The sequence below is a fragment of the Pogona vitticeps genome, chromosome 3 (genome assembly GCF_051106095.1).
Source record: "Pogona vitticeps strain Pit_001003342236 chromosome 3, PviZW2.1, whole genome shotgun sequence".
NCBI classification, from domain to species: Eukaryota; Metazoa; Chordata; class Lepidosauria; order Squamata; family Agamidae; genus Pogona; species Pogona vitticeps.
In genome coordinates, this window is record NC_135785.1 from 243,638,503 (window position 1) to 243,665,964 (window position 27,462).

General features: G+C 39.1%; 1 long non-coding RNA gene across 1 annotated transcript; it reads right to left on the reverse strand.

The window, feature by feature from the left end:
- On the reverse strand, nucleotides 1-27,405 carry LOC140705594 (uncharacterized). The gene is made up of 3 exons (XR_012084987.2): nucleotides 27,150-27,405; nucleotides 14,900-14,988; nucleotides 1-11,170 (listed from the first exon to the last, which is right to left on the reverse strand). It is a non-coding gene; the product is annotated as an uncharacterized LOC140705594 (long non-coding RNA).
- Nucleotides 27,406-27,462: the final 57 nt, after the last annotated feature.

The window sequence follows — 27,462 nt, forward strand, 5'->3', positions numbered from 1 at the left end:
TTTTTCAGTATGGAGAGGATGAGGGCTATATTGCTTTCACAATAGAGAGAAATGCACCCAATAGATAAAGATGTTTAGATTAGATTGTTGAGGTCAGTTGCTTGTTTGGTGTTTCATTCTAGATTTTATTCATTCTCTTGTTTGAAAATTGGTCTTTTCTAACCTCAAGATAAAATCTTAGTAGTTTTTTAGCAGACAGGGACAATGAAATAATATGCCACCACCTCAAGCTTCCTGCAGTCCTCACAGTAGGAGACAAATGGATTTTCCCAGAACAATGTATTGTTCCAAGTTACCCCTGTGGTATTGCAAAGTATTTGAGAATTTGTCTCAAATGGATGATTAGAAGCCACTAGCTTTATAGAATACCTAATAGAAGTAGTCTTTTCTGAAGTGCAAAGTATGATAAACAGCATACTGGAACTTTAGGTTGCTATGCTGTCTCTTTTGTGTCTCCTATGTGCTGTCCTTCACCCTTTATTCTTCACACAACAACCTAGTGAGATAGGCCACTGTTGAAATGGCTGGCCAAAGATCCCCTATGGAATGTTATGGCTCAGCAGGGACTTGAGACTGGATCTTCCAAATTTCAGTCCAGTCCTTTAACCACTAAACAATACTGGCTCTGTCCAAAATATAATAAATTCTGACTAATTTTATATTCTCATTAAGGTTCATTTGTTCATATGAGTGGAGAGAAATTTGTCATTTAGCTTTGAAGAAGAAGAAGAGAGGGACATAGAAATTTTCAACTGAAATAATCTATTGACTTCCAAAGACTATCAACCAGCAAACTGAGTTAGCAGGATGAACCAATTGAGGGCAGACAGTGACTCACTGTAACACTGCCTCTTGAAGTGATGCACCTATTACCGGTAGTTGTTTTTTTCCTCTTCCAGGACTGCAAGATTCATGGTCCACGTAACTGTTAATCCATGAACTCACATGACCTTTAAGGGTGGAGTAATTATTGTCAGGAAATCTCTCAGAGAGGAACATATTCACCCAACATATTCCTTGTTTGACAAGTATTTGGCACTAAGCAAGCATTATGAAAAGGGACGTGGTGGCACTGCAGGTTAAACCTGAGAAGCCTCTGTGCTGCAAGGTCAGAAGACCTGCAGTCGTAAGATCGAATCCACGTGACAGAGTGAGCTCCCGTCGCTTGTCCCAGCTCCTGCCAACCTAGCAGTTTGAAAGAATGTTAATACAAGTAGATAAATAGGTACCACCATGGGGGAAAGGTAACGGTGTTCCGTGTCTAGTCACGCTGGCCACGTGACCACGGAAACTGTCTACGGACAAATGCTGGCTCTATGTATTTGTGAAGGCTTTCATGGCCAGGATCTAATGGTTGTTGTGGGTTTTTCGGGCTCTTTAGCCTTGTTCTGAAGGTTGTTTTTCCTGACGTTTTGCCAGTCAGGCTTGAAAACGGGAATGAGCACTGCACCCCAGAGTCGGACACGACTGGACTAAATGTCAAGGGGAACCTTTATCTTTACCTTTTAAGCATTATGAAAATAGTACAGACCATCTTGCATCACCAGTATGGCTCATGTATGATTCAAGATGCTTATAAATGTACAGTGGTGCCCCACATAGCGACGTTAATCCATTCCAGATTAATCGTCGCTATCCGGAAACATCGCAAAACAGAACTAAAAACCCCATAGGAACGCATTAAACTTCGTTTAATACGTTCCTATGTGGCCCAAACTCACAGTTATGCGAAGTTCCTCTATAGCACCGCCATTTTCATGCCCTCGGTAAGCGAGGAAACCGCGCGAAAATGGTTGCACCGGCCATTTTGGGCACCCGGTGGCCATTTTGGAACCGCCGATCAGCTGTTTTAGAAACATTGCAATGCGAAGATCGGTAAGCGAAATGCTTACCGATCATTGCAATGCGATGTTTTGCCCATTAAAACATCGCAATGCGATTGCATTAGCAATAAAAAAAAGATCACTATGTGGATTTGTCGTTAAACGGTGCGCTCGTTATGCGAGGCACCACTGTATATTGATAGTTCAAGGAAATGATAGCACATTTGGGAGCAACTAAACAGCAGGGATAATACACTTTGATCTACTTTGCTCTATAGTTATTAAAACTGGATCCCTGCTGACTTCCGTGGCTGAAATCACTGTTGCTGTCCAGATAACAAACAAATTATTTTTGAATCAGCTGGGGCAGAGGTAAAGAAAGCTGTCAAATATGTTTGCTTAGAGCTCCAACTGCCTCTGATCTGATGAGATGCCAACTGGCAATTTCCACTGGGAGCCCCCCTTCTCTTTGCCTCTGTTAATAACAACAAATATACAGTATAACTCATCAGGAGTAGATGGGATGCCAGTAGAATTATTTCAAGCTAGGCATAATTAATGCCAAGAAATATGGAAAACAGACCAACAGTCATGGACTGGAAATATTCAGTACACATTCTAGTTCCCAAGAAAGAAGACAAAAATATGGACCATTGCATTAATGTTTGATGCAAAAAAAGTTATACTCAAGATTTTACCACAAAATTTTGTTTTGATTTTACAAATTATTATAATTATATATAATTTTAAATGGAGCGAGAAATGCCAGACATGCAAGGTGGATTCGGTAAAGACAGAGGTATTAGAGATCATATTGCAAATATATGTTGTCTATTGAAGTGTAACAAAAATTCAGAAGAAAATCAGTGGCTCCTAAAAATGTGTGGATCATAAAAAAATTAATTATTTTAAAAGGAATTGAAGTGTGATCCTGAAGCATAACCTATACTCTAGACAACAGCACATAATATAGAAAGACATAATACCTTTCCATTGGCAAATGTGTTGGACAATGTGTATTATAATTTCTTAATCAGTTCAATGTATATGCAGAATATATTATACAAAAAGCTGGATTAGATTTCAATGAAATAACGAAAACTGCTGAGAGAAACATACATTATTTAAGATATGCAGAACATACAGGAAATAATAGCTATGATGTGAAACAACTATTGATGCAGATGAAAGAAAAAAACTAAAAAGCAGAATTACAGTTGAATACAACTGTTGCTATGTACCATCAAGTTGTCTTTGATCTATGGCAACCCTATTAATGAATGACCTCCAAAATGTCCCATCATTACAGGCCCTTAAGTTTGTGAAAACTTAAGACTGCTGCTTCCCTGAGCATGTCAATCTTTCTTCTATTTGATCTTCCTCTTTTTCTGATGCCTTCAACTTTTCCCAGTGTCATTGTTTTTCCACAGAGTCTTGCCCAGTGAGTCTTGAAAAACACAATATCCCTTGTTTCATCATTTTTGCTTCTAGGGAGAGTTTTGCCTTGATTTGCGAAAATAGGTGATACCTTTATAGACCACTTAAAATCATCATACAATACAGACATTTTCATGGGGGGAAAAACACTTCATCAGGTTTGTCCCAATGTGAAGTACATAAAGTTCATGACAAGATAGATTTTGCCAGGAAAGTTACTCTTAGATGTAAAGTCCAAAAGTTCTTGGCAAGATGGAATTCACCAGGGACTTCTCTCTTAGAATATATCTCTGAGGATTCTCAGTCATCCAGGTGAGGTTATCTGGAAGTTGAATCATGGCAACTGGACTTCTTCTTAGGTTGAAATGTTTCACTACTCATCCAAGTAGCTTCTTTGGTCTAAGGAGAGTTGTTAGGAGACCTCTCATATATCCTCCATGTTGGTTTCAATTCCCCCTAGTCTAAATAGGATATATCAAGGGTCTCCTACCAACTCTCCTCAGACTGAAGAAGCTACTTGGATGAGTAGTGAAACGTTTCAACCTAAGAAGAAAGAAGTCCAGTTGTCATGACTCAACTTCAGGATTCTCTCTTAGAAGTATATGGTTGCTGTTTTATGGTTACAGCTGAGGCAGTTATGGATTGTGTTTAACAATCCATTTATCTAAAGAAAGAAGCACAGGCCATGTGCATGCACAAACACCTACAATACATGAGCTTTTGTGGATAAAAACAGCACTTTATTAGGTTTGTTCCTCTTTCCAATGGTCCATGGTATCTCTTCCAGTAACATATTTCAAACAAATAGATTTTTTCATTAAAAAGACAAAAATTATGACTACAGAAGAACCATTTTATGCTGACAATAAAACTGAAATACCATATTTTTCTGTTTATAAACCCCCCATTTATAAGATGCACACTCAATTTTCTAACCCCCAAATTAAAAAAAAAACTTAGCTTTGAGGATTCAGCCTCTGAGCTCAGAATGTCGGACAATTTGCCTCTGTTGAATCTTGAGCCTACAGGCTCCACCTCCAAAGAGGTGTGCTCCAATTGGTTTGTTCAGGATCAGCTGACATCAGTTCCATAAAGCTTGTGATTGGAGGAAGCTAAGTCTCCTAACTGTAGGAAACTAAGCCTCCTGGCTGAAGGAAGCCTGTTTACAAGAGGCAAGGTATGTGCCGTTTTGTTCTCTCCTCAGCTATCTCAGCTTACTTCTGTGTAAAAGACGCCCCTCAATTTTTAGGGTAATGATATTAGGGGAAAAATAGCCTCTTATAGATGGAAAAATACAGTAGTTACAGATTTTTAATACCTTGGTTAAAACATCAGTCTGAAAGAAGACTACAACTAAAACATAAGACAGAGAATTGGAAGGGCAGCTAGAAGGAACTAGAAGAGATCCTTAAGAGTACATATGTATTGCAGTAGACCAAGACCAAGATGATACACACTGTAGCACTCCGAATTAAGTGTGCAAGTAGGTGGAAATTTAGCTCTTATTAGTTCCAACATTAAGGATATGCAACATATGTGCTACACATATGTGCTTGGAGGTGACAGGTTTTAAGACTCTGCTATAACATTCTTAGAAAGCCTGGCTAACAACAAGGCTAGTGGAAGTGATGACATTCCAGTTGAACTATTTAAAATCTTAAAAGATGATGCTGTTAAGGTGCTACATTCAATATGCCAGCAAGTTTGGAAAACTCAACAGTGGCCAGAGGATTGGAAAAGATCAGTCTACATCCCAATCCCAAAGAAAGGCAGTGCCAAAGAATGCTCCAACTGCCATACAATTGCACTCATTTCACACGCTAGCAAGGTTATGCTCAAAATCCTACAAGGTAGGCTTCAGCAGTATGTGGACCAAGAACACCCAGAAGTACAAGCTGGATTCCGAAGAGGCAGAGGAACTAGAGACCAAATTGCTAACATGCGCTGGATTATGGAGAAAGCCAGAGAGTTCCAGAAAAACATCTACTTCTGCTTTGTTGACTATGCAAAAGTCTTTGACTGTGTGGACCACAGCAAACTATGGCAAGTCCTTAAAAAAATGGGAGTTCCTGACCACCTTACCTATCTCCTGAGAAACCTATATGTGGGACAGGAAGCAACAGTTAGAACTGGATATGGAACAACTGATTGGTTCAAAATTGGGAAAGGAGTACGACAAGGCTGTATATTGTCTCCCTGGTTATTTAACTTATATGCAGAATACATCATGCGGAAGGCTGGACTGGAGGAATCCCAAACCGGAATTAAGAATGCCAGAAGAAACATCAACAATCTCCGATATGCAGATGATACCACTCTGATGGCAGAAAGTGAGGAGGAATTAAAGAACCTTGTAATGAGGGTGAAAGAAGAGAGTGCAAAAAATGGCCTGAAATTCAACATCAAAAAAACTAAGATCATGGCCACTGGTCCCATCACCTCCTGGGAAATAGAAGGGAAAGATATGGAGGCAGTGACAGATTTTATTTTCCTGGGCTCCATGATCACTGCAGATGGAGACAGCAGCCACAAAATTAAAAGATGCCTGCTTCTTGGGAGGAAAGTGATGACAAACCTTGACAGCATCTTAAAAAGCAGAGACATCACCTTGCCAACAAAAGTCCGAATAGTCAAAGCTATGGTTTTTCCTGTCGTGATGTATGGAAGTGAGAGCTGGACCATAAAGAAAGCAGACTGCTGAAGAATTGATGCCTTTGAATTGTGGTGCTGGAGGAGGCTCTTGAGAGTCCCCTGGACTGCAAGGAGAACAAACCTATCAATTCTAAATCAAACCAGAGTGCTCACTGGAAGGACAGATCCTGAAGCTGAGGCTCCAGTACTTTGGCCATCTCATGAGAAGAGAAAACTCCTTGGAAAAGTCCTTGATGTTAGGAAAGTGTGACGGCAAGAGAAGGGGACGACAGAACACGAGATGGCTGGACAGTGTCTGCGAAGCAACCAACATGAATTTTACACAACTACGGGAGGCAGTGGAAGATAGGAGGGCGTGACGTGCTCTGATCCATGGGGTCACGAAGAGTTAGACATGACTAAACGACTAAACGACGATGATAAAATTCTGTGTTGAGAAACCCTCTGTGCTATGAACTGATAACTAGTACCTAGGTGGAGATGAAGATGCTGTTGTCAGACCCTTTCATGGTGGGGTTACCAAGAGTGTTGATGAAATAATAAAGCAGATTTGTGAGATATAAAATGAAAAGCAGTCAACGGTTTGGGTTATATTTGGATTATATTTAATCCATTAAACCAAGGCTGCTGCCTACTAGTCCACAGGGATTCATACATATTTAATACAGAGACAGGCAAAGTTTAATCTGCAGGCTGCACACCACCCTCAAATTCTTTCCTTCCTTCCTTCCTTCTTCCTTCCTGGTTCTAGGACACTTCTTGGGAAAAGGTGTGTCTCTTGAACTTGCTTCAGGAGCATCGTTTGACATCAAGTATACGTAGTCCCACATCACGGATTTGCTTACGCTGAGCAAATCACATATCTCTGAAGCAACTTCTGATGTGTCAGCCACATCCATTACTGAGCTATGATCTTATGCCATGGAAAAGCTGATTAAGAAAGTAAAAATGAATGAACTGGGACGACCAGTGTTCTATATGAATATGCTGCTTCATTAATAAAAACAGATTTGGGCTCATCTGCCAGTAGTATTCAATTGTTTGGGGTTGTTCTGGATCATTCTAGCATTTTTAAATTGAAGATTTGAATAAGACACCCAGTATATATTTATGAACACATCATGGGGACGGTATTTGTTGCTGGATGTACTGGATCCAGAATTGCTCGTTTACATCTCATTCTCAACACATATCACCCCTTTTGCCTGTCTTCCTCGCCTACTTCACTCTCACCTCGTTTTCCTCCTTGTTTTACCTGTCCATTTTAGCTTGGAACAATGTAGTATTAGGGTTCACATGAGCAGTTCCTGCACTGGACCAAACTGGAGTAAAATGGGACAAGAATACACCACCTGGAAGAAAGCAAGGGGCTTTGGACTATTTTGATTTCGTTCGCACTAGTTTCAGACCTGCAATGTTGGATATGGGCATCAGGGCTGTGAGCAAAGCTGAAGAGATGCTCAATGCAGAGGCCTTTTTGTTCAAATAATTTAAATAATTTAAAAACTTGACTATTTCATCACAAAAATCCAGTAAACTACAGTCCATGAGTGAGTTACAGCAAGAAGCTCAAAGATTTCAAATGGTCAGAGGTTCACTACTGTCACACAGTTTTAATTTGCTTTAGGCAGTGTTCATGTTGATTAGGGCTTGGTCTTTTGGAGTAATCCGAACTAGAAGGGGCACAAAAGGCCTTTTATTTCATTTTCAGAGTCTCTGGCGATTTTATGATAGGGAGCTTCTTTAAAACAATAGATTAAGGATCCCAAAAGAGAGGTTAATGGAATTTATGGATTTATTTCCTATATTGAACAACCCAGGTTTTACATCCTTTTATTTGATTAATCTTTAAAGAGATCCACTCCCTACCCCCATTTCTTTTATTACTGCCAGGAGGGCCTGTCTGCTGTCCTTCACTCTGTTGACTATTGCCTGTACTGCTGAATTTAAGCTATCAAAGTAATAGGGCCAATCTCCCCAGTCCCCAGTATCTGAGAAGTTTGGGTTGGGAAGATTTAAAAATATTGCCTTTAGTGTGTGTTTCAATTTGATTATGATCATGATGAATAATCTCTCATCTATATTGCTTCTTGCTGATGAATTGATGAGGATAATGATGTGATGAAAAATACTAATTTCTCCACTGTTTTTAGTTTTAAGTACTTGTTAATGGCTGCATAGGTCTGTGGGTCATTGATTTTTCTTTCTCATGTACTATTGATGTTGCCCACTTTTGAAGTAGGCAATTGCCTTGTTCCTGCTTTTCTTTTTTTGACTAGTTTTGAGGATTCTGTAGGGCCTAATTGGTTCTCACAACAAATACCAGAATGGGAAAAATTAAATGGAAGAACCCCAAAAGATTCAGTTACGTACTTGCAGGTATACTTGTAACTGAAAGAATCCAAAACTGAAAGAGAAATTCCTCTCAAAGACCCTGAAATGAAAGAAAAGCTATCTCTGCAAAACACTCATTTTGACAACTCAGATCCTAAGTTAGTCACAACAGACCAAGTCAGAATTAAATGGTTATGCCTTGTTAATTTAATTCTTGTTATTTATAGAGATATCTTGATTCATAAGAAATGCTTTAGAATCTTCTGTCACTGCAGGAAGTCATGACTATTCCTCAAAAAGATCTGAACTGAGAAATAACAAGTTAGCCAAGACATGCTGCTTAAGAAAGGATACAGGTATTCAGATGTATAAAATATGGAGGTGGAGACAGGAAGCTCAGATTACTCATATTTTATATTTCTCATTCTTTGAAGTACCTCATATGGAACTGAAGCATCTAACACGGACATTTATCCACAATGAAAGCTTAACAATCTGAACATGAGAAGAAATAAAAGTTTTACACTGGGCATTACAAAGAAGCAAGTGGAACTGAAAACAAGAGACATTTCTTCTTCCTGTCACCCTTCCTATCCCCACCTCACACACATGGATTGATTTTTGACAATTTCAGATATGTCATCCAAATAGAAGTATAGGATTAAATCTAGTACTGTGATGGTGGTCACAAATTTTCATCCCCTCCCCTCCCTGAATCAGCCTTTTGTTTTGCTTAAACTAGTAGGGGGGTTTTTTTAGAGGCACAATAATGTGCAGAGAGACTACTAGCACCCTATTCCCTTGCTGCTTTTATAAAGTTCTATCACTCCCACCCGTTTTTCTCTGTCTTCTTCACAGGAGCAAAATGGCTGATGGAGCATTTGTTAACACCTATAAGTAATCAAAAACTACTGTGAGGGCTCTGGTTTCTTTCACAAGGCCCACAGAATTATGGCTAGGGGAATTCCTGATAAATTCTGGGAGCTGAAGTCCAAGAAATATGAAAGCTCCATGCCTGTTAGATGTGTTGCAGCCCACAGATGTTGCTGAGTTATACCTCTTTCCTCCTTTTGCATATGCCTTTTACTTCAGTACTTTCCCAACTGTATGGCATAGGGCTGTTGGGAGTTACTGTGTAAGAACCAGTTACCCAACTCTACTACAGGGTTTTGAAAAAAGAGCCACAACAATTGTGGTGTGTTTAGGTGATAAATGATTCACTGATGGAAAAAACAAGGAGTCAGGTTCTGGGATTTTCCCTTGCTTGGTGTCTCTTTGTGAATGGTAAGCAAGCAGCAGTGAATCCTGTAGACCTTCTTGACATTTATGTGACCTTTGCCCTGTAAAGTTTCTCATCCTTTTCCCTGCTGGCAACTAAGGCACATGTTGCGTTCTATGCTGGTACATTTTAAATCTTGAATGCAGAAGTAATAATCCACAAAAATAAACAGGATTTTTTTAAAGGATTGGGTCAACCAACTCCACCTTCTAAATGTGTTAGAACACTGAGCAGGAATTATGTAAAGGGGAGTGTGCAAGCCGTTTCATATGGTTTGAAGCAACTTAGTTGTCCAAATAGGCTACAATCACATGCCAAATATCTTCATTTAATTAATTTTGCTGAATAAATAATTAATTTGGTGTGGGCAAAGCCAGCACTAGATGTTTCACTTGCTTCTGTAGGTGTGCCCTGCAAATGCACATACCCTGAGTGTGCATGGATTTCACAATAGGAGAAAGGCATAGGCAGGGCTTGAAAAATTTTAGAATGTCTCAACAGTCAGTGAAAAATTTAACCAGTCAGCATGACCGGACTATAACCTTGCAATTTATTGGGATTGGGAATCACTGATTTATACCCTCAGACTTGGATTGCTTTATTACCTGCATGCCTGTGGGGTCATGAAACTTGTATTTTGAATGCCTTTCTTTTGAATGTCTCCAGCAAAAATAAAATTGAAAGCAAAAGCGCCCGGCCTCTTAAGGAGCCACAGTTCCCTCCCACCCCAAAATGTGTCCTCATTCTGTTGAAATTGGGAGCAGGGAATCTCCATATTCTACAGCATGGGCCTACTCTACATTCTCCTATGGACCACTTGAACTCTCTTCTTGCGAGAAGAGGGCAGTTTTCCTTTTGCAATGTGGGAGGGGAGGACTGCAAGATTAGAGAGAGAGAGAGAGAGAGAGAGAGGCAGAGGGGAAGGAGGCAGGCAGGGAGGGAGCTGTGACTCATTTTTCACTCATCATAGACGAGTGGATGAATGCATTTTTAAGCCCTGGGCATAGGCCATGATTTTTCAGGAAATTTCTTTTTGATACAATGGAATTTAAAAGAAGAGGGAAAGTAGGTTCCCAGGGAACATTTATATTGTCTATAATGCAAATGCCACTAATGTCAGGAGAGTTAACTTCTGAGTAAAAAATGCCTGTTTTGCACTGCACACTTAAGTACATATAATTAAATAGCTGCACATTTTTCTTTGTTCAACTCAGTATTACCACTATATGATGTTTCTCTGTGTTTAGACTACATTAGCCCTTTAGAGTAAGGACCTGCCAAGTCAGACACTTGTAAAGCCTTGTGTATATAGATTAAGCTATAGAAGTAAGTACTTTATTAGTTAGTAACAATATCACTACTACAATAAAAGAGATGGGAAACCTTGACATCTGACCGTTCAGCCTGGAGGCAGGCGGTGCATCACGTCCTCTCCCAATTTGAAGAGACCCTCGTCCTGGAGGCCAAGGCAAAGAGGTAGTCCCGGAAGCAGCAAAATCAGGGAGCTGGACAGGGTACAGATTGTATTTGTATTCAGTGTGGAAGGGATTGTCACTCTCAAATTGGCCTTTTCAGCCACAGTAGACGTTGTTCCAAGTCCTTGATACAGAGCACGTTACCATAGTCTCTCGAGACTAAAGGATGCCTAAGATAAGAATAAAAAGTAATGGTGCAGAGCACAAAAATACAGTACTTGTTCTAAATTAAGCTGAACTATTGCTACTGAGTCAATGGTCTTGTGTTTGTGCTGTAGATATGGCACCATGACTGGCTTTTTCAACAACGTGTTATACAGTATGATAACAGATGCAGCGTACAATCAATAACCCCAAGTGTGCATGAAACATGGACTATTGCTCCAGTCGTATATATCCATAGGATATGCCACTTTCATGAGAATTCGTGGTTCCCCTACTCTCCTATACCACTGATTAACAGAAGAGTTGGATCCCCCCCCCCCAAAGTTATGGGCATCACATAGGGCTGCAGTGGGAAGGGAAAGGGGAAGGAAGTCTTGGTTCTACTGGTATTGGATTTCTTAGGAAAATTTGTAGAATTATTTTTTGCTTTTAAGATAATGATTAACGCTAACAAAAGGTGTGAAAATTACTCTGCATCTGGAATGTATATCACTTAGTGGTGGGCAGGAAAACAATTATAATGAAAGCAAGGCATTTTAGGAACAAGGGGAAAAAAGAAACATTTGATAGTTCTGAGTAAGGAGGGTGTGCAGTGGCTACTAGATTTAGTTAACACAAGTAGTAGTCTCTGAAAATGTTTGTAGAATTAGGGAGGACTCCTTGCAATAAACAAGTAAATAGAATATAAAATATTTGACTTATGGGCTAATATGAAGTGAATATTGTGTTTGTAATGCTCGTTTACTGATTGCAAAGAATCACAGTTTTAAATAAGTAAATTTACCAGTATGATTTTTATCAGTCTTATTGTTTTATCATTTATGTTTTATGTATGTATGCACCATGTTGACACCCACCATTCTAAAACTTGCAGATTAAAAAACCTTGTTAACGATTCTCATATTCTCCAAATCATTTAGAGCACAGGGATAAATCATTGGCGCATGCAGATTACAGTGATCTAATACGCATAACTTGCAGTTTACAACAGAAAGATCAAGACTTTGTGAGTCTATTGGGCAGTTGTACAATATTCAAAATAACAAATAACCAGTGATAGCAAGCAACAACAGATGCAACAAGTCAAAGTGTATTCTGTTTCCAATCACCAGGTGGCACTGTGCATAAAAGTGCTGTAAATATTGTACTGTAATGAACAGTGTAGAGGTGGTACTCTCATGAAAATTAAACAGTTTGGCATTCCCAAGTTCCCTTGAAGGCTTGATAGCATTTCGAACTAAAGCCATCCAACTTCACATCTGCTTTTGTGGCTTAAAAACCAATCATCAGCAACATATAGACGTGAAGTCATTTAAAGTGCCTAATAAAAATAATCGTAATTACATGCCATCAAGGCAATCCTGACTTACAATGACCCTTTCCTCAGTACAGATGTCAAAAGGTTCGTAAGGAGTTTTTGGCGGTTCACCAAGGTAGGCAGGAATAGGAGGAGACCGAACTTCAGAACCTGAACAATTTTTATTAACATGTAGCAACGGCGTATCAATTACAGCTTCAGTAGGTTCCAACGAATCCCATTCACTTAACTTTTTCTCAATCTGTCCATACTTGTTAACGATGTAATCTTGCTTCAAAACGGGGGAGCCAGTCCAAAACACTCCTTGTCGGTAGGCTTCCGAAGGGGGGAACTTCTCACCGTGCAAATTGTCCCACAGCAGGGGTGGCGAGCCCAATCCCCCTCAGGTGGAGGCTTGTGTGTTTTATCCGGGCATACCACCTTCCTCCAGCAACCGCGCTCCCGAGGGAACACCACCATGGTCCATTCTAAAGTCTCTTGAACTACAATGCCTTCTTGCCTCGGAGCAGGGTCAGGTAGCAATCCACCCACTTTTAGATTCAGGAAGTCATCTATCAAACTTTTCACTTCTTTAGCTTTGATCTCCTCTCTCTCCTCTCTCTTCACACCCGTTACTATTTGAAAATCCCATGCAACCATTCCCTCTTTTAAGTCCTCCTCCCACACTTCAATCCACTGCTCCTCCCCCTTATTCTTCCCTTCCTCAGATAAGCAAACTAGTCCTAGTCCATCACTCTATTCACAACACCACACTGGGAATCCATGTAAGATCCCAATATTGCTAAACAATTCCTGGTCTGTTTTGACAAATATCCGCAATCTCATTATCGCTAATAACTATTAAACAACATAATTGAATGGGTTAAATGTGAATGGAAGAAACACATGTTAAGCCAAGAATTCTCATTTATTTTCTGGAAGTGGCTTTAACATTTATTTGGTATGGTTGCCGTGCATTATCTGTACAAAAGTAATGGAAGGAATGCCATGCCTTTCCTCACACAAGTCCAGACTGCAGATACTTCCTCTCATATGGTGAGCAAAAATGTCTATTTTGTTGAATCTGCGAAAAGGAGATTCAATGCACTTTGTGAATTTACAACCATTTGCTGTTTCCCTTATGCCTGTACCACAGTAAAGCAGATATGTCAGCATTCATAAGTTGCAGCAGTTTATATTCAGCCTGTACTCAGTTTCCTCCAAAGCCATAATATATGGTTATATTATAGCAGTGGTTCCCAAACTTTCTTTCAGGCAAAGACATTCAGGCAAGCAGCCTTCTCTCAGGAATGTTATGCATCACTGCTTTGACTGGATTTTTAGTACTACTCTACTTGTGTTTTCCATTTTAATATTGCCTTCTAATGATATAAGATGCTTCTTTACTCTTTATTCTTAAGGTTGAAATATTGTCTTTTAATGATGTTAACCATTGTTGTACACTCATTGCTTTCAACTGTAAAAATTGTCTTTCAGTGTTGTAAGCCGCCTTTGATCCTTTTCAATGAGAAAGGTGGGTTAAAAATATTTTAAACACATAAATAAATAAATCTTAGGTCCTCAGATATTCTTGGACTAAAATTCCCAGAAACCGGCCAGGATTTCTGGGAATTGTAGTCCAAGAACACTTGGTGACCCAAGGTCAAGAACTGCTGGACTATACGGAGAAACAAATAAAATTTCTTGGACTTCAACTTGTAGAATTATTCTTTCTAGGAGTTCCATTTGACATAGGCACATGTATAGACATCTATATTTCATGTACCTGGAGAAATATTAATTGTGATGCTTCATAGCCTATCCTTCTGTCCCTTGAACTCCCAGAAAACACCAGGGCAGCTTCATTTCTGAACAGCAAGCTAAACCATAAAGGCTTCTAGCTGGTGCTTTATGCAGATGAGCCACATTATGTAGGTGGATCTCTTAGGATGGAGAATTATGAGAGCTGATGTTCAAAATATCTGAATGATACAAACGTAGTGTTGTTTAGTTGTTAAGTTGTGTCCAACTTTTCATGACCCCATGGAACAGAGCACGCCAGGCCCTCCTGTCTTCCACTGCCTCCCGGAGTTGGGTCAAATTCATGTTGGTAGCTTCAATGACACTGTCCATCCATCTCGTCCATCAAACAGTACTTAAAATATGTGCTCTTTTGTTTCTCCAGTGCAGACTTATTTGAACTCTTAGTCTTTAAATTATATTAAATTCTTTCCAGTTCATTATTATTTTATTATTTGAAATATTTTCATTTCACCAAGTATTTCTGCAAGGAAGAATTAAACTGAATGTAATTCCAGTCATAAAACTATGAACTGCGAGATTCAATGTACCAAAGGTTAATATGTTGAAAATAACAGAGGAGTGACAAAGATCATACACATGTATCCCAGTAATATATGTATTTTTAAAAACCCACCTTTTTTCTTTTACATGTTTCTTGGGTTATCTTGAAGCATGGATACATGTTTTCCTTCATGTGGTGGGGAACAGCAAGAGCAAAGGAAACTGAAGAGTAAATTCCAAAGTAAATGAAAGAAGAGATTTGTTTTAGTTAATAAATAAATATGGGTTCACTGCTTTGCTTTTCTCACTACTAGAAAAACCATCTTTTACTAAAGTGTTAAGCAGCTGAAACAATCAGTTTTAATCCATCAAGTTTTTAAGGAAAATTATGAATCTTAAATGAGGTAGAATTGCATCATATATATTCCCTTAGATTAAAAGCATTAGAGAATTAGACAATGGCTACTTTGAAACCAGTTCTCTGCATTGTGTACTCTAAACTCTGTAATTGCTTGCCTGTTCTTTTCCTTGTATTTACAATAGAAAATATACTTAAGGTTATATTCTATTCTAATTTTTAGTACAAGGTACTAATTTTTTTGGTACAAGGTATTTGGATTTGTAAAATACACTGATTATGTATGAGTATGATACAAATCTGAAAAAGAAAGTATTTAATTGTTGACTAATGTTTAACCATGGAGACATAAACTGCTATGAATAGGCCATCATTTGGTCAGAACAGTATACAACCATGCTGTTTTAACCAAGATTAGCACTTAATTAAAATGCTTCTCTAACAGCCCACGTAATGTCATATTGTAAGCAAATTTCATGCAAAATTATACATCAGAACATAAGCATCCTGGAACACCCTTTCCCCGACCCATTTTCTGAAGGCAGCAATTAAGATGTTTCCAGGTAATATGACATAAAGTTTGTTTGTCTCACCAAGTAATACCCTGTTGTCGGTCCCAACAAATAATATTCAGAGACATGGTGCCTCAGAACATGGGGTTCCTTTAGCTCTCACTCCATTGAATAACAAACTTAGTCAATACATCTGTAGTCAGAACAGGACCAATGAAGTAAGAGGAAGATACCAGTAGATGACCAACCTAGACATCATCTTAAAAAGCAGAGACATCACCTTGCCTACAAAGGTCCGTATAGTCAAAGCTATGGTTTTTCCAGTAGCGATGTATGGAAGTGAGAGCTGGACCATAAAGAAGGCTGACCGCCGAAGAATTGATGCTTTTGAATTGTGGTGCTGGAGGAGACCCTTGAGAGTCTCCTGGACTGCAAGGAGAACAAACCTATCAATTCTAAAGGAAATCAACCCTGAGTGCTCACTGGAAGGACAGATCCTGAAGCTGAGGCTCCAATACTTTGGCTCTCTCATGAGAAGACTCCCTGGAAAAGACCCTGATGTTGGGAAAATGTGAAGGTAGGAGAAGAAGGGGACTACAGAAGATGAGATGGTTGGAAAGTGTCACCGAAGCTATCAGAATGAATTTGACTGAACTCCGGGAGGCAGTGGAAGACAGGAGGGCCTGGCGTGCTCTGTTCCATGGGGTCACAAAGAATTAGACACGACTTAATGACTAAACAGCAACCAGTAGACTTAGAGGAAATGTTTGGAGAAATACAAACATCTTCTTGGGAAAGAGGGTACAACTTTCTTTACCATCCTATGAGAATTAAGCAAACTCAACAGTTACAGAATTTTGAGTGCTTTCGGGTATGCGTGGAACTCAAGATTCCACTTGTCATCGGTAAGGTTCTCTCTAAGCTGTGCAGCTGTGTGGGCATGCAGCACTGCACCCCTTCCATACATCATTCCTCTTCCTCTGTTCACCCATGGTGAGTGTTTCCAGCTCCTTTGGTTCTGGTTGTGGTGGAACTCTACATGCCTGGGGTGGAGTCAGATGAAGGGGTGGAGTTGTGTGCACAAGGGGCGGAGCCACACCCAGCTCAGCGGAAAATTAGAGGGAATACTGGATAATAGTTATTGACATCCCAGTCCTCCCTGAAGATAACAGTCTTTAAAGCATTCCAAATTTGTAGTCATTACCACGTGCTGTGATAGCAAATTATGATATATATCATAAATATCCTTTGTGAGTAAATATTCCTTTGTGAAGAAGTAGACATATATTTTCCATGGCAATCCATGTTTAATATTCATTTATTTAACTCCTTGAAACTATAAACTGCCTTCCTGAGTAATTCCCAGTTTCTGATGTATTCTTAAGAAAAAGGGAGAGAGAGTAAAATATTGTGTGGAATGGGTTTGACACTATCCCCTCATGGTTCCAGTGCTCTTGATACTCTGCTGCCAAGGCATTCTCTTTTTGTGATTATTTTAAAAGAAGTTTTTTGGTCTCTGGTTTGATACTGGCAATATGATATATGCATACTATAAAGTATGCATAGACTAACTGATGATATTTCTTTCCAGATTTTGTGATTTAAAAAGAACTTTTCTTGTTTTGGAAACTGTAGGAGCTGGAAAACTATCTGAGGGTTTTAGTATACAGTAGTTTAGCTTTCATGACTATTATCTCTGGCTTGAGGAATAAATAGCTTATATGAGGATCAACTCTTTCACTTCTGTGGAACCATAAAGACTAACACCTTTATAGTATGCATTTTCTTCAACAAGAGTCTGTTTCATCAGATATTATTTGCACTTCATCAACATAATGAGCATCATCAAAAAATTGATGCCTGGTTGCTACAATAGACTTAGGGCTTGGCTAGACAGCCAAATTGGAGCAGGCTGAATCAGGCGTAATAGGATTGTTTGAGGTTAATTGTAATTGCATAGGGGTGCATGGTGCAATTCTCACATCCACATGCATTAAAGGTAAAGGCAAAGGTTCCCCTTGATAATTAAGTCCAGTTATGTCTGACTCTAGGGACCGGTGCTCATCCCCGTTTGTAAGCTGAAGAGCCAGCGTTTGTCCATAGATACTTTCTGTGATCATGTAGCCAGCATGACTAGACACAGAATGCTGTTACCTTCCCACCAAGATGGTACCAAATATCTACTTGCATTTGCATGCTTTCAAAATGCTAGGTTGGCAGTAGTCATTTTCTAAAGACTTGCTGAACTCTAGTGGGTTTATTTATGATGTAACAAGTTGAAATAATAGAAAATCTGAAACAAAAGCTGTTTTGAAGGAGGATGCAATGCTTTACATAGATAAATTATTTCAAAACAGAGTTAAAAAATAATTTCTGGAGAATGGAAAACTCCTAATAACCCTTGTATATTTTCAACACATGCTAGTTGAATCATATTGGAAAATTAAGCTCATCTCACTTGTCACCTAGATTTTCAGTATAATTGTAAACCAACAATTATTTCTTACTGCGGCCTTTTCCAGGATTTTCTAGAAAAAAACAATATATTCAGAAGTGTTTTACTGTTCCCTTCTTCTTGGAGTGTTCTGGGACTGTGCAGTTTGGCTCCTCTTTTGGGAAACATAGTGGGGAATTGAACCTCTGACCCTTAGCATTCTAACTTAGAGAGTTATCCAGCAGCTGACTTTTTATCTAGTGGTTTATTAACCATTTAGCATGGAGAAATATGCCAATTTTTCCCATCTGTCAGTTACAAGGAAGCAAAAATGAAGCTGAGTGTTGCCCTATTTTGGGCATATCGTAAGAGGGCAGGATCCTCTGTAAAAGATAATAATGTTGGGGCAGGTGGAGGACAGCAGGAAAAGAGGAAGACCAAATATGAGATGGGCTGACTTCCTAAAGCAAACCACAGGCCTGAGTCTATAAGAGCTGAAAGAAAGGAACTTTATTTCGTTGTTTCAGATGAATCGTCTAAATCAGGATGGATATATAACACTTAGGACCTGTCAGCACTAGCATATCTGGGGATTACAGAAGCAGCTTTTCAAAAGGATCTTATCTTGACAAAGTTATGACTTGTGATTTATGTAGAAGTCTGATTAAAAGAAACACCTGGCCTATTCTTGCAAAACTAAAAGGCTGTAAGTACTAGAATCATTCTCTTATCACTATCCAGCAATAGTTTTTGGGATTAGACTAAAAGAGTATGATAGTTTCTATTTGTGCCGGAGTTCCTGTATTTCAGTAAAAGGTGTATAGAAATGTACACCTTTTACTGAAATGTACACCAATGTACAACTACAATGTAGTTTCACTGACTTATTCAAGGTAATTGACAATGAGGGCGAAATTCTGTCCCATAAGTTAAACCCTGTAAAGTCTGATGACTCATCAGCCAGAATTATTTTTCAGATGTAAAAGACTTATGAATTCCCACCTCCAAAGGTCCTAAGGCTCCCGTGGAATCCCCTTCATAATCGGGAAGCTATTGGAGGCCCCAGGACAGGACAAAGTCTTTAATTACAAAGAAGTGTCACTGCTGGGATAGATTTACAAGTTATGTACAATGAAAAGAATGTAGAGTATAAGGGGCATGAGAATTGGGAGGGATGATAACCCTATATTCCTCTCATTTGTATAAATTTTATTTAAATAATATTAGAAATTCTTATTACACCTAGAGACAAAAGTGCAGAGGAGCTCTGTGTCACAGTGGCTAAACTGCAGCACTGCAGTCAAAGCTCTGTATTCACAACCTGAGTTTGATTATTGAGTTTGATCAAGCAGCCAGCTCGAGATTGACTCAACCTTCCATCCTTCCATGGCTGGTAAATTGAGTACCCAGCCTGTTGAGAGAGCAAATGTATAGCCTACATAATTAAAAATTGTAAACTACCCAGAACTACTTTAAGCAATATGGGTCAGCATATAAGCAACACACTTTGCTGTTTGTTTTTATTGCCAACAAGACAAAAAGGAAGATTTTGCCAGATAAAAGTGAATGTGCAACAATGAAAACAAATTAGAATAATAATGGTCTTATTACTTGTTACATATTTATTTATTTACCTTATTGGTAAGTACATGATAATTAGAACAGTCAAAATGTACATGAAACTAGAAAAAATGTAAGAAATTGTGTTGCGCAAAGCTTGACTTTTTTTAAAAAAGGCAACAGATGCATAACTTGTAGGTTTATTTATGATGTAACAATCAAGCATCACTCGTTATTTCTTGAGCGGTTATTATTACCATTGCTCTAGAAGTGTAAGTAATTTTGTTTTTTATGCGTTATTAACTAGAAGATTAGAAAAATGCAGGGAAATACTCTCTAGTTCTTGCCAGGAGCCAACCCTAAGATTAAATTTTGCAAATATTTATAAAAATACAAAAGATAGAACAAAAGAATACCTCCCTTGCCACATAGATTAAAAAAACATAATTCTGAAAATTTCCTATCAGAGTGCTTCTACAAATATCTTTACAAATACCTTTAAATGCCCTTTAAAATTAACTTTTTTCAAATAACTAGAACATTTTATGTATTATACTTACAAAGTCATATTTGTAACTGCTGTTTGGATTACTTTATTGAAAGCATTCTTGGGCTGAAATAGTTTGACTCTTATTGAATTAACAGTAACAACAATAATTCAGTCCCATTGAAGTAAGATTGTGTGTAGTAGAAAAGAACTTGGATAGTAGAGAGAGAGAGAAACATAGCAATGTCCTCCAAGAGAAAGGAACAGATTGTTGGTAATATAGTGGTGACTCACAGTCAAAAGATTGCATGGGGAGCAGTGCACTGAATTTATACTCTGTAGGGACAGTAAGAAACAAGCCAGTTAAATTTAATAGTCATATATATAAGCAATCCAAAGCAAATAGTAACCAAGTATCACAAAGTGGGTAAACTGAAGAACAAAGAGATAAAACAGTTGGAATATTCCATGTTATGAGCTGTGTAACAACAGTGCAATACTGCAGCCAGCTGCTTCTTTTCAAATATCTGCCTGCAGTCTTCATTTCAAATTTCTAGCTACAGTCTTGCCTTTCAGATAAACATTTCCAACTCTGGAAATTACCTGGGATTACCCCACTTTGGCCGAACTGTGTGCTGGCAGAGTGTCCCTGGGATGGAGAAACCTTGGATCTGGAATAACCCAGTTCCTCCTTCACTGCCTCTTTTACTGACATATTTTAATTCACAGAATAATTCTTCTGGCAGACCCCTTTCCTGGCAGATCTCCAAGATTAGCCAGCAGAGGTTCTGCCAATATGTGGCTTTTTATTCACCATAGAAGATTTCAACCTACAGTATTCCTGTCCCCTTATGCTGGTTGCCTTTTCTAGTTCAGATTGCACTTCCAGACAATGGCTGCTTGCCTGAAGATATTAACATAGAAAATGTGTGCTGCTTATATACTACCCCATAGCACTCAAGGAATTCTCTGGGTTCTTTACAATTGTAATTATGCTGGCTACACATTGCTCCCACACACAAGCTGAGTATTCAATTTATAGCCCTCAGAAGAATGGAAAGCGGAGTCAACTTTGAGCCAGCTAGCTGAGCCTGTTGGGACTGAACTCAGGTCATGAGCAGAGTCTTGACTGCAGTACTGCATGCAGTGTAATCACTGCACCACAAGGCTCAGGAACTGTGAATGTGATAAGATCTACTATTGAGATTTTATTTATCAGATGTGTGATAGGGATTAATTTAATTATCTGGAAAACAAAAGAAGCACACACCATATTTAGGAAAGGTAAGAATGTGACAAAATGCAACATTATGGTGAAGACATAAAAACAATGAAATATTCAAGCTGGCAAAAAAAATTCTATTCACAAAGATAATAAATGCCTGTGTGTTTTAAAGAATGCTTTGTAAAATAATAATAATATTCTAATCAGAATTAATGTTATCATTATCACATTGGTATGCATTATAAAATTAATTCAGAATCGGTGTATTTTGAAAGAAGACTACTGTCTAGGTTTCCTAAAATCTTCATCTTCCATAAGTATTTTTAATGCTATGTTGTTGATGATGATGATGTCTGCATTGTTAGTGTTAAGGGTCAATAAAAACAGAATTTGTGTGCCTAACAGCTGTGCTCATCTATTTTCCAAAATGAAATAAACTGGTGTCTGATTAATTTTTTTCTTGATAAACCTGCAATGAGCTAGCTGCTTTATGCAACTGACAAGTACTCCCTAGTTCACAAATAATTTATACACTTATATATATAAATTACATGTACAAATTACATGCAAACTCTTTCATTCTGCAAAAGGATGGGGGCATGGCCCCCCAACAATCTAGTTATGTGAGCTGTTCCTCTGGAACTTTCCTAGACTGATGGAGGAGGGCCTGGGCTTCCAAGCACAGGTAAACCTACCCTGTTGCCTCAGTGAGCCCTAGTGAGTTCCTGACTATCTTTCTTCCGCTCCCTGTAGCACCCTGCTGGAAATATGCAATCTGCCCCTGAGGTCTAGTCTCTGGTAGTAGACCAGGTCAATCTTAGAAGTCTAATTAGGGATACTATTGGCTGAGAAAGGGGTGTGCCCTCTGAATTTCGCAAGGTTCACCTTAGTTACGGCCCTGACAGAGATTGAGATCTAACAGTAACAGTGCCCCTATCAATATATCCATAGAGTTGGTTTCTCCAGATTACGTTCACAAATTGTTTGAAACCATTTTTTTGTTTAATGCAATTTATAAATTTTATTCATGAATATAAACTGTAAGTGGCATCTTAGCTGGATCGAGTCTGAGATTTTGCCACAGAAACTTAGTGAATTGGAAATGTTCTGTTTTATATTATAAGTAGCCTTTTCCATACAAGTTATAATTTCAAATGAAACAACATATCATCTCTGTTTTGCGCTCCTGAAATAAAACTAATAATCTGAATTAAAATTAAGGATTAATGAAAAATGAATGACTAACCAATGACTACAGCGATTAATCAACAAGTATTTCTTAATGTGTACGAGATTTACAAGACACTGCATCTTTTCATATAGTAATTATGCAGAAAAGGAAATAATTCTTTAGGTATAATTCTAGAACTCTAGAGTTTGGTTTGTTAAGTATCTGCACACAATATTTGGAATGCAAAACATAATCTAACTACACTGAAACACTGCCTTGCAAGAGCAAATACAGGTTGTGGGTGCTCTCAGGATGGAAGCCAAACAGGGTCATTGAGAAACAAAAAAGGAAAGTTTCAGTATGCCAAAGGGAGAACTCTGAAGTTTACAGAAGAACAAAGATCTTTCCAAAGAAACCTGAGGGACTTCAGAGGTAGAATGACTTATTTGGATGGCTTAAATAGAACTGAAAAACATAAACTTGTTAAAGATGGTGAAAGGTCACACACTTAGTTTTGTAAACTCAAACCAGCATCAAAATGTTTACCTCATGAATGCTGCACATTGCACATTCATCAACTGAAGTAGATTTCCTGCTAAAATCATACATTAGTTTAACAGATGTTTATGATTATGATTAAAATAAAATGTCTCTTTGGTCCAATAACGGTTTATTTCCTTGCAATGTGATAATGAGCTTTAGATGCAAAGAGTAAGAGGGCATGTTTAACATCGTAGGTACTGGTACAAACTAGCTTAGTCTAGAATGCTGACCTCCTTCAGAGTAAATCAGTAGCTCCAGGTTTGTTTTTAAACTTTTTCCACTTGTAGATAGGGCATGTCAAGTAACTCTATTTTTGTAAAAGTCTAAACAGTATTACATTAATCCCACAGTTATCCATACATAACATATTCCCAGCATGTGAAGGAATCTGCCAGTGTAACTGTTTTATTTACAACCCTGCATGCTGTGTGTACTTCATATGACTGGGACAGACTTTTTTTGGTTATCTATGATGATGTGGACAGGACCCTTGGAGAGGTGAAGACTACCACATGCCTCACCCGTTTTGGCTCATAAAAGCTGTGAGAAAGGGACTGATTGAGTGGGTAGGAGAATAATTGCTGACCAGCATTTAATATTCCATTCTTGGAGAAGGTGCTAGAGCAAGTTGTGGCTTCTCAGCTCCAGGGGTTCCTGGATGAGATAGATTATCTAGATCCATTTCAGTCTGACTTCAGGCCTGGTTATGGGACAGAGACTGCTTTTGTCACCTTGGTGGATGATGACCTGCGCCAGGAACTGGATAGGGGGAGTGTGTCCCTGTTGGTCCTGCTGGAACTCTCAGAGACTTTCAATATGGATTCCTTCTGGCCCACCACTCTGAGATGGGACTTGGAGGCACTATTTTACAATGGCTCCAGTATTTCCTGTAGAAAAGAGCTCAGAAGATGGTGCTGGGAAATTTTTGTTCAACACCCTGGCTGCTTAGCCCCCTCCCCCATGCTTTTTAACATCTACATGAAACTACTGAGAGAGGTTGTCCAGAGTTTTGGAGTTTGGTGTCACCACTTTCCATCTCATTCCAAGGAAGCTGTCTTGGTTCTAAACCAATGCCTGGTATCAGTAATGGTCTGGAGATAAGGGCAAAGAAATTGAAACTTATACCAGACAAGACAGAAGTGTTCCTGGTCAACTGGAAGACAGACGAGGGATGTTCTGGATGTGGCTAAAATCCCCCTAAAAACACAGGTGTGAAGCTTGGGGGTGCTCCTAGATTAATGTTTGAGTTTGGATGCCCAGGTTTCTGTGGTGTCCAGGAGTGCATTTGTACAATTAAAATTTGTACAATCAGATCCCTGGAGAGATCTGATCTGGACACTGTGACACATCCCAGCTGGATTACTATAATGTGCTCTATGTAGGGCTGCCTATGGAAGGTGTCAGAAAACTTCAGCTAGTTGAAAATGCAGCAGCCAGATTCCTGTCTGGAGCTGCTTATAGGGATCACATAACCCCCCTGTTACAGCAGCTCCACTCACTGCCAATCTGTTTCCAGGTACAATTCAAAGTACTGGTTCTAAACTATAAAGCCCTAAATGACTTGGGTCCAAGTTATCTCAAAAACGTGTCTATTACGAGCCTGCTCAGGTGTTAAGATAATCAGGAAAGGCCTTTTTCTCAGTCCCTTCACAAGTGCATTTAGTGGAGATACAGGAGAGGGCTTTCTCTCTTACTGCTCCCAGATTTTGGAACTCTTTCCCACCGAAGGCCAGACTGGCCTCATCTTTGTTTCCCTTCTACAAGCAGTCAAAGTCGTTTTTCTTCAGGCAAGCTTTCCCTCAGTGACTGAGTGGGATTTTTAAATAGATTGTTATGCCTTACTGCTTTGAATGTATTTTAGTATTGCTTTTGTTTACCAATTCTCAGAGTCTGTTTGATCTTTTTTGATCATTTGTACATTTATTATTTGTTTATTATTACTACTTTATTTTTCTTTTGACATTTTGAGCCCCTAAGAATTTTGCACCCCGGGCAACCACCCTTGTTGGGTGGGGGGGACTCATGCTGTGCCACTGTTATGGAGCAAATCTCTTTTGGTATCCGTCATTCTGTTCTGCAGACTTGATCCCATAATCTTTGGTGGAAGATTTGAACCTTTTCCCTCAGAAATTTTATCTTTTTCCTGTCTGAAAATACAATATGTGCAGATGTGCCCTTATCAGTTGTTGTCTCTGTATAATTAAACGTGTGTGTGGGTGTCCCTTCATGTTTTAAACTGCACCTGATTGATGAACTGAAAATTAAAGTCAATTAGAACACAGTATTTTATATGTCTACTTAGAAATAAGTTCCACTGAGTTCACAGAGTCCAAATAAATGGTAACAGCTTTGCAGCCTCAATTATTCAATACTTAACAAGAATGGGAAGGAGAAAGAATGCAGCACAATGCAACAGTTGATGTAACAGACTCAATATATGGTTTAAAAGTCCAACAGTGCAATATGTTGGAAGTCCCATATATGCAGTGGGATTTTGCCATGTATGTGAGTGTAGTTTTGCAGTTTAAGTGTCTTCTAACCACAGTCTCTGTCCCTCTACATAAAATCTCCAGGAAAATATATCTACATTTACTTCTACATCTATATCTATATAACTAAAATACAAATACTGTACTTGGACACAAAAATAAAGAAAATCTTTAGAGAAAAGATAGATTATAATATAACTAATAAAAAATAAATCTATGCACAGGAGGATGAACACAGGAGTTACTTGTAAGTAAATCTGCACTGGTTTACACTGCACTTTGCAGTCCTATAACACTTTCCCATATAAGGTTGCCTCACTAAACATGGTGCATGAGTACAGTGTAGACCTTTAAATGAATGAGTGCAAACCTGATAGCATTTATTATTAAATTAGACATATAACAGGTTAAAACATATTAAACCAACAGATAATGAATAAGAACAATTTGGAACAAGATGGTAGTCATCTTGTGTTCTGTACTAGACACCAGACAGAGGCTTCATGTGTCTCAGGTAAATGAATTTTGAGTTTTGGGAACTAGTGCCGGAATCCATTTGAGAATCATTCATTTAAAAAGGTGGAGGATACGGACATGAAATTACAAGAATAGGGAGTGGCATGGAGGAAGAGAGAAATGGACTTTTCAAATTGACATCTTTGTTTCTGTCCAAGGTTCAAATCAGGGTTACGAGAAGAGCGAAGTAAAATAATGGGTGGGATTTTTCTAACTGTTTCTGGTTAGGCTTTATTTTAATCCCAATAGTTAACACTAATCTAAGTGTTAAAAATTCCCATCCTCTAACTTCATTTTAACTGAATTTGATTTTTGGACTCAGCAACAGTTAACTAAACTGTTAATTATTTTCTAGTAGCTTTTCTAAGAAACGAAGTGGATTGTAATCCAAGGAGGTTTAGGCTGAGATAAACCTACCAGTCCTAAGGGTACCAGGCTCCTTTTAGTTTTGGTCTTGATCTTCGTTTTGCTTTTCACTCTTTTTGCAACACTGCCTTGCCCTAAGAAAGGTATCAGGCTACTGCAGTTGTTTTGGACTTTTATCTTTCTTAACTGGGCTTAATTTTTTTATCTGCATATAAGCACCCAAATAAAAGGGACGTGGTGGCACTGCGGGCTAAACCGCAGAAGCCTCTGTGCTGCAAGGTCAGAAGACCAGCAGTCGTAAGATTGAATCCACACGACAGAGTGAGCTTCCGTCACTTGTCCCAGCTCTTGCCAACCTAGCAGTTCGAAAGCATGTAAATGCGAGTAGATAAATAGGTACCACCACGGTGAGAAAGTAACAGCGTTCCGTGTCTAGTCACGCTGGCCACGTGACCACAGAAACTGTCTACGGAGAAACGCTGGCTCTACAGCTTGGAGATGATGATGAGCACCCCGCCCTAGAGTCGGACACGACTGAACTAAATGTCAAGGGGAACCTTTACCTTAAACACCCAAATACCAACATGAATTTGACCCAATTCCAGGAGGCCGTGGAAGGCAGGAGGGCCTGGCGTGCTCTGTTCCAGGGGGTCACGAAGGGTTGGACACGACTTAACGACTAAACAACAAAAAACACCCAAGATTACTAAATGGGGTCTCACAATGCAGGCCTGACTGGATTTGTGTCCCAGAGGGTCTGAGTGTCTGGACTCTGCACTGCCCAGGGTGCCAAGTGAAAAGGCAGAGAGTGTGTCCTTGGAGCTTCTTCCCTCCCTTGAACTGCTTCTCAGCTGCTTTTGCTCTTCTCAGGATGAGGCCAGGCACGCCCTCCACCGACCCAACCATCCTTCCTCCTCCGTCGCCCTGAGGCGCGCTCTCTCCCAAGCCCTTCCTCTCCTCACACGCCTTCCCTCCTTCCTTCCGACCGGCCTTTCTCTCTTCTCCACCTCTCATCGCAGCACGTCAAGAGAGGGC